This window comes from Mustela putorius, unplaced genomic scaffold (genome assembly GCF_011764305.1).
Source record: "Mustela putorius furo isolate JIRA1106 unplaced genomic scaffold, ASM1176430v1.1 tig00000129_pilon_pilon_pilon, whole genome shotgun sequence".
Lineage (NCBI taxonomy): Eukaryota > Metazoa > Chordata > Mammalia > Carnivora > Mustelidae > Mustela > Mustela putorius.
This window is the reverse complement of record NW_025421290.1, coordinates 8,200,916-8,215,026: the sequence shown is the minus strand read 5'-3', so window position 1 is coordinate 8,215,026 and position 14,111 is coordinate 8,200,916. Positions and strand designations below refer to the sequence as shown.

The 14,111-nt window shown below is 38.3% G+C and overlaps 1 pseudogene; it reads left to right on the top strand.

Annotated features, from left to right (window-relative positions):
• Positions 1-9,782: 9,782 nt before the first annotated feature.
• Positions 9,783-10,852, top strand: LOC101693491 (annotated as a pseudogene).
• Positions 10,853-14,111: the final 3,259 nt, after the last annotated feature.

Sequence of the window (14,111 nt, the reverse complement as noted above, 5' to 3'; positions counted from 1 at the left end):
TCCAACGCCTAAAGACAACATGCAAGCCTAAGAGGACAGGAGAAGCTGCCTAGGACTCTCTGGGGCGCATTTAGCTGTCCTTCCCCAGAAAAATAAATATTAGGTAAGTGTTAGGAGACAATGTCATTACATTTGATTCACTAGTATTCGCTGAGCTGTCCATGCTCAGCACTGCACACTAACCAGCTAACCAGCACCAGAAAGGTGCTACAGATAAATTTATCCAGATCACAGATACTTAGTAAGCACTTAGTTAATGTAAAACATCGTATTAAGGGCCCACAAGGATATCTGTCCCATATCCTCAATACGCTTACCACCCAGTAGAAAATCTCAAGATATATACACACATCACTATGACTCACATTATACTAGGAGATCTATCAAAAGGCATTGGCTAGATGTGTTGACTGCTTACCTATAAAGACATTATTCTTAAAGTCAATTGTGCCAGTTAAAAAAAAAAAAAAAGCGTTTTTATGAGTGGTTAGTGGGACGGGTTTGGTAATTATTTCTGTGTGAATCCTATCATTTAGAAACCAAGGATGAAGACTGGATGTAGGAAATGGGTTAGAGGAACTCGAGCTCTAAAAAAAGCCTTCGGATGCACTTAGCTGGAAATTATCCTCTTTATTCTTGGGCTGGAAGAGGTGCTATGGGTGTGATGAGGTCTCACGAAAATTGCATGACAATGCCCCATACCGTAAATGCTAGGAAATTTCATTATTTTTCCTAGTTCTTTATCTTTTGCCTTTATACTAACGGAACTATATTTCAGTTTTATTCTCAAAAAAGAAAATCGAGGTAAGATAACATTACCAAAGATTTCCAGCTGCTTATGCAAACAGGACCAAGTTTTTTCCTGTAGCAATATATCATTAACTTGCCAACATCTGGGCTGGGAGGTGTGTGATGTTTTGAATCAAACTTCAAAGGTCAAGAGTAAGCAGGGACCTAGAATTACTATTGCATCTAAAATTATTTCACAGCCTTCAAAAGAACATGGAAAAAATGATCACAATTCTCAAAATTATACGCTGTCTTTGGGGAAAACATACATCTGAGTCCTCGGGAGTACATAGGTAATGTAAGCAGGACTGGGCCATTTCCCACATCAGAGTCAGTGCTAAACAGGAGGCATGGAGGGCTGGATACTGCCTCAGAGAACCCACCTGTTGTCTGAAATTAGCTTGTGGATGTTCATCATTTTCTCCCACAAATAGATGCCGGTACCCAACTTTTCCATTACCTCCTTGTTCCCTAAGCTTGCAGTCTTGAGTCATTATTTACTCTCCCAGTTCTCACATCATTTATTCACTTATTTGACAATTACCTAATGACTATCCATACCATATCAGACCTGTTGTAGGTGTTAGTATTATAATGGCCTCTGCCCTCCTAGAGCCAAAGTCCAGCCAGGGATACTAATAAGCAAACAAGCAATTACACTACTCCAGTGTTTCTTTATATTATAAATATTTTCTCCCTGTCTGTGGGATGTCTTATTTTCTTGATAGTATTGCTTGTAACAAAAATGTTTTTAACCTTAATGTAATTTAATTTATCCATATTTTTCTTCATCTTCTTCTTCAGTTCTTTGTGTTCTTTGTGTCATATTTTAAAACTGGGGTTTTTTTCCCCCCTATCAAATTGTCTTGGCACCTTGTCAAGGATCAATTGACTATAAATGGAAGGGCATATTTCTAGACTCTCAATTCCATATGTGTCTATCCTTACACCGGTACCACACTGTCTAAATTACTGTACTTTATAGTAAGTTTTGAAATTATGATTTGTGAGTTCTCTAACTTTGCTCCTCTTTTTCAAGATTGTTTTGGCTATTCTGATTCTCTTGTATTTCCATACAAATTTTAGAATCAGCTTATCAATTTCTTTAAAAAATAAAAAAAAAAAAAAGACCCATCTGAACTTTTGATAGGATTGCATTGAATCTGGAACCCATTTGAGGAAATACTGTCATACTGACAATATTGAATATTCTAATCTATGATTATCGGATGTCTTCCCATTTATTCCATCTTCTTTAATTTCTTTCAACATGTTTTATAGTTTTCAGTGGACAAACTTTGCACCTTCTTGTTAAATTTATACCAAAGTATTTTCTTCTTTTGATGCTATTATAAATTAAAATATTTTCTTACTCTTATTTTTAGAATGTTTATTGTTAATGTACAGAAATACAATTGGCTTTGTATATTGATCTTACAGCCTGCAATTTTGTGAAACTTCATTATTTCTGCTAGTCTTCTTTTTTCTTTTTAAGTGGATTCCTTAGGATTATCTATATACAAGACCATATTGTCTACAAATAGAAATAGTTTTACCATTCTTGTATCATCTGAATACCTTTTATTACTCTTTCTTGCTTAATTACCCTCCAGTACAATGTTAAATAGAAGTGATGAGAGTGGACATTCTTGTCCTGTTCCTGACCTTTTACATCTATATTCACAAGCAGTTTTCTTTTCTTGTGGTATCTTTATCTGGTTTGTTCTGTAATGCTTATCTCATAGAATAAGTTAAGAAGTATTCGTTTCTCTTCTACTTTTTGGAAGGGTTCGTGGGTGATGGGTGTTAATCATTTAAATATTTGCTAGAATTCACCAGTGTAGCCATCTGGTTCTGGACTTTTCTTTGTGGGAAGTTGTTTTATTATTAATTAAATCTCTTTACTTTTAATAAGTTTATTGAAATTTCTATTTCTTCTTGAGGTAGTTTCAGTAATTTGCGTCTTTCAGGGAATTTGTCCATTTCATCTCAATGACCTAATTTGTTGGTATTTTATAATTCATAGTATTCCTTGTAATCCTTGTCATTTTTGTAAGGTGAGTAGTGATTTCTCTCTTTTATTCTTAATTTTAGTAATTTGAATCTTCTCTCTTCTTTTTCTTAGTCCATCTATCTAAATTTTTATTAATTTTGTAGGCCAAGTCTAACTGTTGGCTTCCTTGATTTTTCTACTGTTTTTCCATTCTGTTTTACTTATTTCCATTCAAAACTTTATTTGCTTCCTTTCACTCGCTTTAGGTTTAGTTTACTTTTGTTTTTCCAATTTCTTTTTTTTTTTTAAGATTTTATTTATTTGACGGACAGAGATCACAAGTAGGCAGAGAGGCAGGCAGAGAGAAAGGGAAAAGCAGGCTCCCCGCTAAGCAGAGAGCCCGATGTGGGGCTCAATCCCAGGACCCTGAGACCATGATCCAAGCCAAAGGCAGAGACTTAACCTACTGAGCCACCCAGGCATCCCTTGTTTTTCCAATTTCTTAAGAGAATAGTTAGGCTATTGACTTGAGATCTTTCTTCTTCTTCTTCTTCTTCTTCTTCTTCTTCTTCCTCTTCCTCTTCCTCTTCCTCTTCCTCTTCCTCTTCTTCTTCTTCTTCTTCTTCTTCTTCTTCTTCTTTTTCTTTTTTAAGTAGGCTCCATACCCAGCATGGTGCCTCATGTGGGGCTTAAAATCACAACCCTCAGATCAAGATCCGAGCCAAGATCAAGGGTTGGGTGCTCAACCAAGTGAACCATCCAGACACCCCTCTTCTTTTAACTAGGCATTTACAGGTATAAATTTTCCCTAAGCACTGTGTTAGTTGCATCCTATAAATTTTGCTGTATTATTTCATTTTAATTCATCTCAAATTATTTTCTAATTTCTCTTGAGATTTCTTTTTTAGTTCACTAATAACTTGGGAATATGTTGTTTAATTTCCACAGATTGGTGCATTTTCTAAGTTCCCTTTTATTATTCATTCCTGATAGAATTCCATTTTATTTTTAAGTGAAGCATCCAATCAAAATTACTCTTGTTGCAATTCCATTTGAAATGTAAAAATAAATTAAAGCCTGTAACCAAATAAGCTTGAACAAAGCCATATAAGGAATGGACTCTGAAGGGGGAAAAAATGTAATAAGCATTCTGATTACCTTTTTCTGGTGACTCTAACTCTTCTTATTTATTTTAAAATGAAGAATATATATAAAATATCTTCAAGATTTTCAGAGGAAACACCTAATATAGAGAACTTGCAAATACTCGTAAGAACAAAGAAATCATAGATTTTCAGATAGCAAAAAGGTGAATTGGGAGTGGACCAAAAAATATGAGTGGTTTCTTCAATCTAGGTTAAAGTGATTTCAAATAACTAGACTTCTACCACTTCCCTTGGCAGATTTATAGAATTTGTATAAGAAATATTTTCCTGACATTCAGGCCGAGTTTTCCTTTTCTCAGTTTCATCATGTTGGGCATAGCTTGCCTCTGTACACCACCCCAAACAATTCCTCTCCTTATTTAGTTTGAGTTTCGGCTCCTCAAGGACCTGCAGAAGGCTATTATATCCCCTTTTTTCATTCTTCATCCAAGCCAAACATATTCAGGCCTCTTAATCTGTCTTCTTAAGCCAGCTATTATACTTTTGAATTTTTGTTCTTTGAATTGAGTCCAGCACATTCACTCTTTCTAATTCATGGGGACCCTGAACCGTATGAGTCATAAGGACTCACCCTTGATGTCACATAACCAACTGTCCACCTCTGTGCCCCTGGCATTTCACTTGAGGTATAAAGCTCAAAATAGTACTTTCAAAAAAAAAAAAAAGATGTTTGCTTTCCATTACCAACCACAGGTGGTTTTCAGTCTCACTGCTTTCCAAGTACTGAACCACCGTCCTGTTGGATGTCTGTCATTCAGATTATTTTTTCCCTCTTTCAGGAGGCAGAAATAAGCAAGTTCTTTCCCTGGCTCTCTCAGCATTCTCAGCAGTTCATCTGGTGTGGTTCAACCATTCACAGCTACAGACCTGCCAAGTTTACAAGTGCACAAGTTCTTTCAGAGTCCTGCTAGTGCACTCTGGCTATTTCTGAAGGCCTGGGGCTAATCTATAGCCTTATCTGCCTCCCAATGACTCGGCAGATTCCCTAACACAGACCGAAGTCTGATCATTTTGTATGCTTAAAAATCTAGCTAAAAGTGTATAATATTCTCTATCTAATTTTTCAAATGACACTCTCTAAAAGGTTCAATGGCTCTTGGGTTCCAATGGTGTTTTAGAACTGGTACACAGTAACTGCTAGTACTTACACAGAGTGTAAGATTCACAGATGCACCCTATCGAGACTGTTGATAGCTAAGCATTTTGCACTGGTTTCTACCTACTGATTTTTTGGGGGGTGTTTTTTTTTTTTTAAATTTCTTTTCAATGTAACAGAATTCATTGTTTATGCACCACCCTCAGTGCTCCAAGCAATACGTGCCCTCCATAATAACCACCACCAGATCTACCTACTGATTTTTATGAGCAAAATACACTAACATCTCACTCATTTGAATTCCACTAATTAAGAATGTAATGTTGCCATGGCTGAAACTTATCTCTACCCCTACGGAGGAAGATGCTCTAAGCAAACAAATACTACATGGGCAAGATTGGTACATTTGGCACGTCAAAAGCAATTCAGTGCTTGAGCACTGTAACACATAAAGTATTAAATATTTTCTCCATGAGTTTACCTTATATATTCACTAGAGCATGTTGGGTAGCATCTCCACTTGAAAGAGAGAGAAAAACTGATTTGAGTTACATATAGAAGAAAGAAGACTCTATTTCTTCCCAAATGGGAATTCAGATTTTTCTTTACTTCCCACAGCATTGGAAAAAGTATATGTGTCTAATTCATTTAAGTCCCAACCACAGATGCAAAACCAGAACCCCAGAATGGATTCCATCTCCTACCATATTTCTTTACTTTCATTTAACATTTTGCCTTCAGTGGTCACTCCTCCCTCCTATGCTCAAAAATAACCCTGGAGGTGTTACCATCATGCGACTCCTTTCAGTTTGTGTCTTTGTTAGACTGTAAGCTCCTAAGAACAGAAATTGCATTTCAAACAGTATGGCCTCAAAGAGATATAAATTAATGTATAGGCAAGATTTGAATGTCGTAAGCCAAAGAAGTAAATAAAAGAAATTTCAAGTATTCTAGATGTCCCTTTGAAATGAAGGGGACTTTTCACTTTATTTTAAATTTATACGACAGAGACTTTTTATTTGCTGTCCCGACAGGTAGAATTTTACAGAGCAGTGTTTAGGGGAATATGGAATCAGACATTGGCTCAGATAATTAGACCCAGCAAATAAACATTCCCTGGCAAAAAAAAAAAAAAAGAAAGTAGAACTAGTCATAAGACTAGAAACTCAAACCATAGGAGCCCAGGGCAGTGGTATGTTCAGATCAAATAAATCAACAAACCCAGATAAATCATTAACATCCTGAAACTATGAGAAACTATGAGGAAACTTTGCTCACTCCCTTCACTTTCTAGATCCAGACACTGAGACCAAGAGAGATGAAGGGACTTGCCCAAGAACATGAAAGTAACACAAAAGCCAAAACTAAAACACACTTTTCCTGTTCTCCAGTCCCATGCTTTTTCTAGCTACATCCCAAGTTCATTATTTACCCTGCCAGTTGAGTGGATGATCTTCCATATAAACCCAAAGACTTGTCACTGATTCAGATTTTTAGGTTTGAATAGGAAAAACATTTGTTCATATCTAACTCAAAGGAGGCCTCAGTTTTATGCTTTATGTAACAGTATTTAGTTCTTCCTTATGCCAGGTGTCATAGTTAATTACTCTTCAGGATATTCTCTAAGATTTTCACTTTAAAATGGTCATTATGCTACCCCAGGGCTAAAAATATGTATAATGACTTAAGTCCCCTGACTAGGATGGTAAGTAGGATAGCAGGCTTTCTATGAAGAAATACCACTCAGTGAGCCAATTTAACTGTTTATGTAAGCTGATGAATACACAAAACTTCTTGGGTACAGGGTTGTTCTGCCATGTCTTGGGGAGCCCAGAGAACCTTCAGGTGAACAGTCACTATTGTTCCTGGCCATAATCTCATTTGGATGCCTGGTCTATACCACAGCAAAACAAAAGGCCAGAAGTAGATTCCAGAAGAGAACAGCAGACTCGATACAATTTCTCACATTTCTAATGAGCAAAAGCAGCTTTTTCCTCCCTTTTCTTAAACCCCAAAGTTTCTTACATTTCCTAGAACCTTTCCAAGGTGTGGGTATTCATGTTGGTGTCAGGTGTCAGGAACATATATTAGAAGCCAACACGGTAGGCCCCTGGAAAAATTGTGAGATGCTTTCCCAGACATCAGCACCTCCTCAGCACCTTTCTCCTTTCTCTAGGCTTCTGTTTCCTCCAAAAGTATCCCATGTCCTGGGGATCTTGATAAAAGCTTATGGCAGGAATGGTAAATATATGACTTTGGGCCCTTATTCTTTGCCTGCTGGGCCTATGGCAGACATTGCTAATACAGAATTCCAAGTAATCATTCCTAAGCAAACATAGTACAGAAGATAAAATCTCTTTGCTGTCCCTGGCTTAAGGTTTCATCACAAGTCCCCCCACAAAATGGTCTGAAGAGAAAAATGACCCCAAAGCCTCTAATGACTCAATGCCTTTGGACAGTAAAATACAAAGTAACAAGTTGCAAAGCTGACATTTCTCCCTCAAGTCATACCATCCTAATGAAGAGCAGTCTATGTTTGCCATAATAAATAAGGAAGCTTATAAGAATACTGTACCCTAGGTCTAGAAATCCTTCAATAAATAGACTTAAACCTTGAGGATCTAGGGCTCAACTGCCTCACCATGCATTACTATGGCACAGTGGTTCTCAAAGGCGAGCAGCCATTAGAATCACCAGGATGGCCTGATAAAACAGACAGCTAGGCCCATTTTCAGAGTTTCTGATTCAGTTGGTCGAATATAGGACCCAAGGATTTGCAGAAATAAGTTCCCAGGTGATGCTGACACTGCTGGTCTAGGAACTATACTTTGAGAACCACTTACTGCTGTAATCCTTTGAACAAGAATTCCATTCTTATCCTTATCCCTAACCCTGGTCACCTGAAATGCTCACCTGTATTCCTGAGGTTATAGAGGACTGAAAAAGCAACTCCATGGTCTTCTCTCTTTTTCTGTTTTCCCTGTCTCTCAGCAGTATTCTGTTTTGATACCTGCTCCTCTCTTCACTGCCTTAATGCTCAATCAACCAGAGTTTTCTCCTAAATTGGATAAATCTTCAGAATCTCATTATACCCCAAGAAATCTAAGATTTGGCCCATAGTTCTCTTCTCTAACTGAATGTCCTTTGTCTCACTTATTTCCATGAATGACTCCAACCACATTAATTTCTATTTAATCTGCATCTTCCAAACACATGTCTTCATTCCTGACTTTTTCCACCTTTATATTCCCAACCCTGGGTAGGGCACCAAATCTCCCATTCAACATGACCCACAAGACAATAGAATCTGCCTTTATAGTCTTGCCTTATCTTACTCTCCCCAAAGAATTATATACTACCAATGGTACTTCCTATAGGTTTTGCTTCCAAACTTGGTTCTGTTCACCTGGTGCCTTCACCTGACAGGCCCTCATACCTATAGCCCCTTGTTTAAAACCTTTACATCTACCAAGATGCAATTATGTGCTGTCACCTTTATGAAGTCTTCCCTGACTACCTCCACTGGACAAGCTCTCTCCCTTTCCTGAACTCCTCTCTTAAGCCCCTAACCCATTCGGCCTCTTTACTTTCCTATGTCCAAACCCTCACCCTCCTATTCTGGATAAGCCCTTCTGCAAGGCATATGCTGGTTACCACATGGTCTCTTATTTTCCAAAACAATTCTGAATGCAGGTGTCTTATCCAATTATCCATATCAGTATGCTCATATTTGTCACACCATGTGTTTTAATTTTTGGCTCAGAGCATGTTTCTCAAAATAAATATTCTGTGATTTATTCTGGTACATTATCATACTTCTCTTCATATAAGAGCCACCCAGAAATATCACAAACATGCCTTTGATAATGATCTAATGCTTTCCACATTAAAACTAGCTCTTCTGTATCACAAAAACCTTTTACTCCATCCCACTAAAGGTGTTGAAGATTTAATCTGCATATTCAGCCCCAGCTACCCTGAGCCAGTTCTAACTCTCCAGCATGGTGGTCTATCAGCAGGCCGTAGCAGTACACAGAGCTTAGGATTAGCTTTGTTGTTGTCAGCATGGTAGGCTGTGTCCCTGAAGGGAACCACCGGTGCCCACAAGAGTCTGCTGACTGCAGTCTCCGTACCAGGTCTTGCTGAAACTCTATCCAATCTATATGACTCTGCTTTCTTCCCCAGTTCACATTTTATATAACAGTTCTTCCTGCTCTGAACCATATTCTTGATCAGCTGTCTACAGCTGACCTAACCTGAACAAGGCACCTCTCCGCAGGAACCTAGACTCTGTCACTATTCCTCCAGACCTCCAGACAGGCCCTCCTTGACAATAGAATACCATAAATATTCTACTTCTCAGAGATCTCTGCTGTTGACCTCACCAAATTAGAGCCTACCTAGTGTTTCTGAGGACTCTTTAGATATGAGTTGGGCAGCCTCAGAGCCATTCTGTTGTGGCTAATGACAGCAGCCCACATGACACTGCCCTAAGAGTCCCAAGGCCTGGATGGCTGACCTGGACTTACATCCCCTAAACCTGAACCCACTGTTGCTCTTGGATCTCCCTCTGTGTAGGGTTGAGAAAGAACAGACTGCTGCTATTACTGGCTGCCATATATCTTCCCATGGACTACATGAGTTTGAGCCTTAGTTGTCACTAACTCATCCCCTCTAATTCTAGCCTATGATCTCACAAGGAATGACACACTCCACAACAGTGACATGGGGTGAGCTCTCCTTAAGGAGTTCTTCCGCCGCGCAGGTTTAGTCGCAATCCGGTGTAGCTTTTCTGTCCTATACCGAGGTCCGCCGGGTCATGGTGCCAGCCTGACTGAGAAGAGGACGCTCCCGGGAGACGAATGAGGAACCACCTCCTCCTGCTGTTCAAGTACAGGGGCCTGGTCCGCAAAGGGAAGAAAAGCAAAAGATGAAAATGGCTAAATTCGTGATCTGCCCGGCCACCACCGCCGACTGCAGTGACATCCTGCGGCTGATCATGGAACTGGCTAAATACGAATACATGGAAGACCAAGTAATGTTAACTGAAAAGATCTACTAGAGGATGGTTTCGGAGAGCACCCTTTCTACCACTGCCTGGTTGCAGAAGTGCCCAAGGAGCACCAGTCTCCGGAAGGACACAGTGTTGTGGGTTTCTCCATGTACTACTTTACCTATGACCCATGGATAGACAAACTCTTGTATCTTGAGGACTTCTTCGTAATGAGTGATTATAGAGGCTTTGGCATAGGATCAGAAATCCTGAAGAAATCTAAGCCAGGTTGCGATGAAATGTCGCTGCAGCAGCATGCACTTCTTGGTAGCAGAATGGAACGAACCATCTATCAGCTTCTACAAAAGAAGAGGTGCTTCTGATCTGTCCAGCGAGGAGGGGTGGAGACTCTTCAAGATTGACAAGGAGTACTTGCTCAAAATGGCAGCAGAGGAGTGAGGAGTGCTGAGGCAGACAGTGACAGCTTCCATTCTATTTTAGATTAAATTCTCAACGGATCTTGCTTTCTATCCTATTTGTAGTCAAATAATAGAATGAACACCCATTCCAAAGCTTTATTACCAGTGGCGTCGTTGCATGTTTGAAATGCGGTCTGATTAAGATGGCAATCTTGTATGCGATTTGGAGTCCAATTTCTCCTTGAACATCTTTTGATAAACAAGGTGATATAATCTTCTTGTATATGAAAAAAAAAACTTCATTCTTGTGAGTCATTTAAATGTGTACAATGTACACACTGGTACTTAGAGTTTCTGTTTTGAATCTTTTTTTTAATAAACTACCCTTTGATTTAATTGGTAAAAAAAAAAAAAAAAAAAGAAGAAGAAGAAGAAGAAGAAGTTCCTCCTGCCCAGACTCTTATCCTCTGGACAAGATGATGTAGATCTCTCTAGCACCATATTCTCTTTCCAACTAGTGTTAGAATAATTAAAAAGATTGGTCATGGAAGTGTAGGAAATCTTCTTGGGGGAGGGGGGCTCAGAGCCTGAGACTTTTTGCCCTGAAACTTTTATCCATACCCTAGGGACCAGATATTGAATCCCACATAGAGAAGCACCACTGTCTAGGATTGGGCCAGATATCTGAACAGTTGTATGGTGGCTGATTTTGGTCTGTAGCTCAGAGTTCTCATGTTTATAGACTGGATTTATATGATTTTCTGATCTCCCTCAGAGGCAACTTCAATAGCTCCTTAATACAATGGATCTCCTAATGCAAGTTTAGCACACATAGGAAACAAAGCCATACTTACCCTATAATCACCAACTGTGATAAATTCAACACATTGCAGCCATTCATTAATTGATTGTTAATTTAACTGTTTGTCAACAGTCTTAAAAATAAGAATAAAATTTCAAGACCATCTTACTAGAATATACTGTTTTTGTATCTAACAAATTTTTTTCCATGCCATTGACAATGAAAATAAGCCCTCTGCTCACCCAACACTGCTAACAGAGAAATTTTACATGGAGAACATTAACTGTCAACCTCTTCAACTTACTTGTATTTTTGATCTATCATCTAATTTCTCCTTGATTTAATTTAATATAACTCAACAAACACTGATTTGAGAGCTATTGCATAACAGAGGCTGCTTCAGATGCTTCAGATGGTGTCATAATAAAAAATAGCAGAGTATTTGAATATTTACAAGACACTTGTCCCATACCTCATCTTATTTAATGACACAATCTAATTACCATATAGATCAGATCAGTGAAAAGCTGGTACTCTTTCTTCTTACCTCCTTATAACCAGTAAGCTATTCTAGATCTCTCTCAAGTCAGCTCTCTACTAAAAGAAAAAAAGAAAGAAAGAAAAAAAGAAAAGGAAATAAGAAAACTCGGTGTCCTAGGGAATTCTGATAACCAGGTTATATAACCAAATTACCTAAGTGCTCCATTGTCCCAATATAGACCCCTAAGACCACTACCCCACCTCACCACCCCCAAAAAAGCAAATTAACTTATTAAAATTTCCCCTAAATAAAAATGTCTTAAACCATGACTGTCACTAAATTTGAGGGCTAGCTTTGATACTGGCATCAGACTAAATAGAGTGGAATTCTGTTAAGACACGATTTGAACTATTCATCATGAACAACCCATAAAAACAACTTTTCAGATTGAACTTTTCTACCCCTGTCACTTCCATTAAGTCATCCATGACTTCCGGTCGTCCCACATACTTTGTACTGAAACACACTTAATCTGAAAATGTAAATAGTACGACTTGGGTAATTTTTCACTTAAGTGGTAATTTTTTTGTTAAGTGCCATCTAAATTAGCAACCAAGTTAAATCCACAGAGTGTAAATAGTTTTGTTTACAAAAAAAAAGAAAGAAAAATGTCTACATCATTCTTCTACAATGCATCTGAATACTAGCTGGGCTATAAATAGAAGATGCAAGAATGACTAATTCTGTTTTGATTCCATCTCTTCGATGACAAAGGAAATCCTTCTGTACGAACATTAAGCTAAATCATAACAGCTGGACTTGAGGAATTTTATCTAGAACATCTACATCAAACAAATAGGACTGCCAACCTTGGAGATGGACAAATAACTCCCAAAGGGACCCAGTTTTATAGCTATCAATTCAGGGTACTTGTAAGTTACAAGAAAGATTTAAATACAGCCTTGTTTTGCTAATAAAATGCAAAAGAAATTTATCCCCAATTACTCGATCTTGGAAAAATCTTTCTACCTTTTGTGACTGAAAAAGCGCATGCATCATTTGTAGCTACAGTCTTTCTTTTAGAAACTTAGTTATATCTTCAGAAATTTGTCAGCTAAATTAAGCCCCTGGCCGTATAGTGAAAAGTGTGTTGGCACCACACTAGGCAGGGAATGAATGAAAGACTGGATTGAATTTTCCATGGAAGCCGACAATTAAAATTGTTTTCTTTGGTATATCCCCTTCTGTCAGTTGTTTTTGAGCTCTCCAAGAGAAGAAAAAAGTTAAGAAGCCTGATTCAGTCATTTCCAAATCTCACTTCCAGTTTCCATCTTATTAAAGACATGACTTAACTTTAATGTGTGTAACATAAACAGAATCATAAAAGGGAAAGAATGAGAACAGTCTGGAAGAGATGGTGTCCAAGGCAGGAAAATGCCACCGCTGATGTGCTCTTTTTATTGTTGTTGTACTTTTGTATTGTTTACTGGAGAAAGAGACATTCTCTGTCCCTCTGCTGCTGATTCCTCACCCTCCATTACAATCGTTGGGAATTCCGATTTCACAAAGTTATTACAATACAGCCACAAATAATCCATCTTGTCAAGTCCATCTTCGGGACTGAAGATAAAGTTGGAGCTGAGTCGCTACACACATCTGGAGAAGGTTCGTTACTTGTAATGGTGAGCCGCTCTGTTAATGCACCCATGAGAAAGGGGCTGACAGGCTGCATATTTCTGCAAACTGTTCCCAGAAAGAACCAATTTCCTGACTTCCATGTGGTGTCAATAATGGAGGCATGAGATGGAGCAGTGCTTATGAAATATTGAATCTGCTTACAGGACCAGCTAGAAGCAAATTCAGACCACCTGTGAGAGAGAGCCTTGGTCGTGGGTACTCATACTTTGGCATCCACGTGGCACATGTGAATGATATGCTCTAATCTATGTATTTGGACTTATTTGCCACAAAACTTCCTGACAGTAGTAGTACCAGAGAGAGAGAAAAAGAGAGAGAGAGATGCAGTAAAACACATTTCTGCGCATTTAGAATTGAAACAGTTCAAATCACTGACATTATTAAATTTACTATCATAAGCAGCCAAAGTTCATCTTATTCATCAGGAAAAAAGTGACTGATGTTTCATGGCATTAGTATTAGATCATTTTAGTTCTTGCCAATAAAAACAAAGCATTAGTGTTTCAATGTTTTAATATCATGATTTAATTCTCTCAATGATATTAGGACCAAGAAGCTCAACCAATGTGAAGACCCCATCAAAATTCTTGAGTCAAAACTATGGTTCTAAAATGAGTTCACCATCCTGACCTCCCATTTCACAGCATATATTTTATGCTTGTGACTTTCCAAAT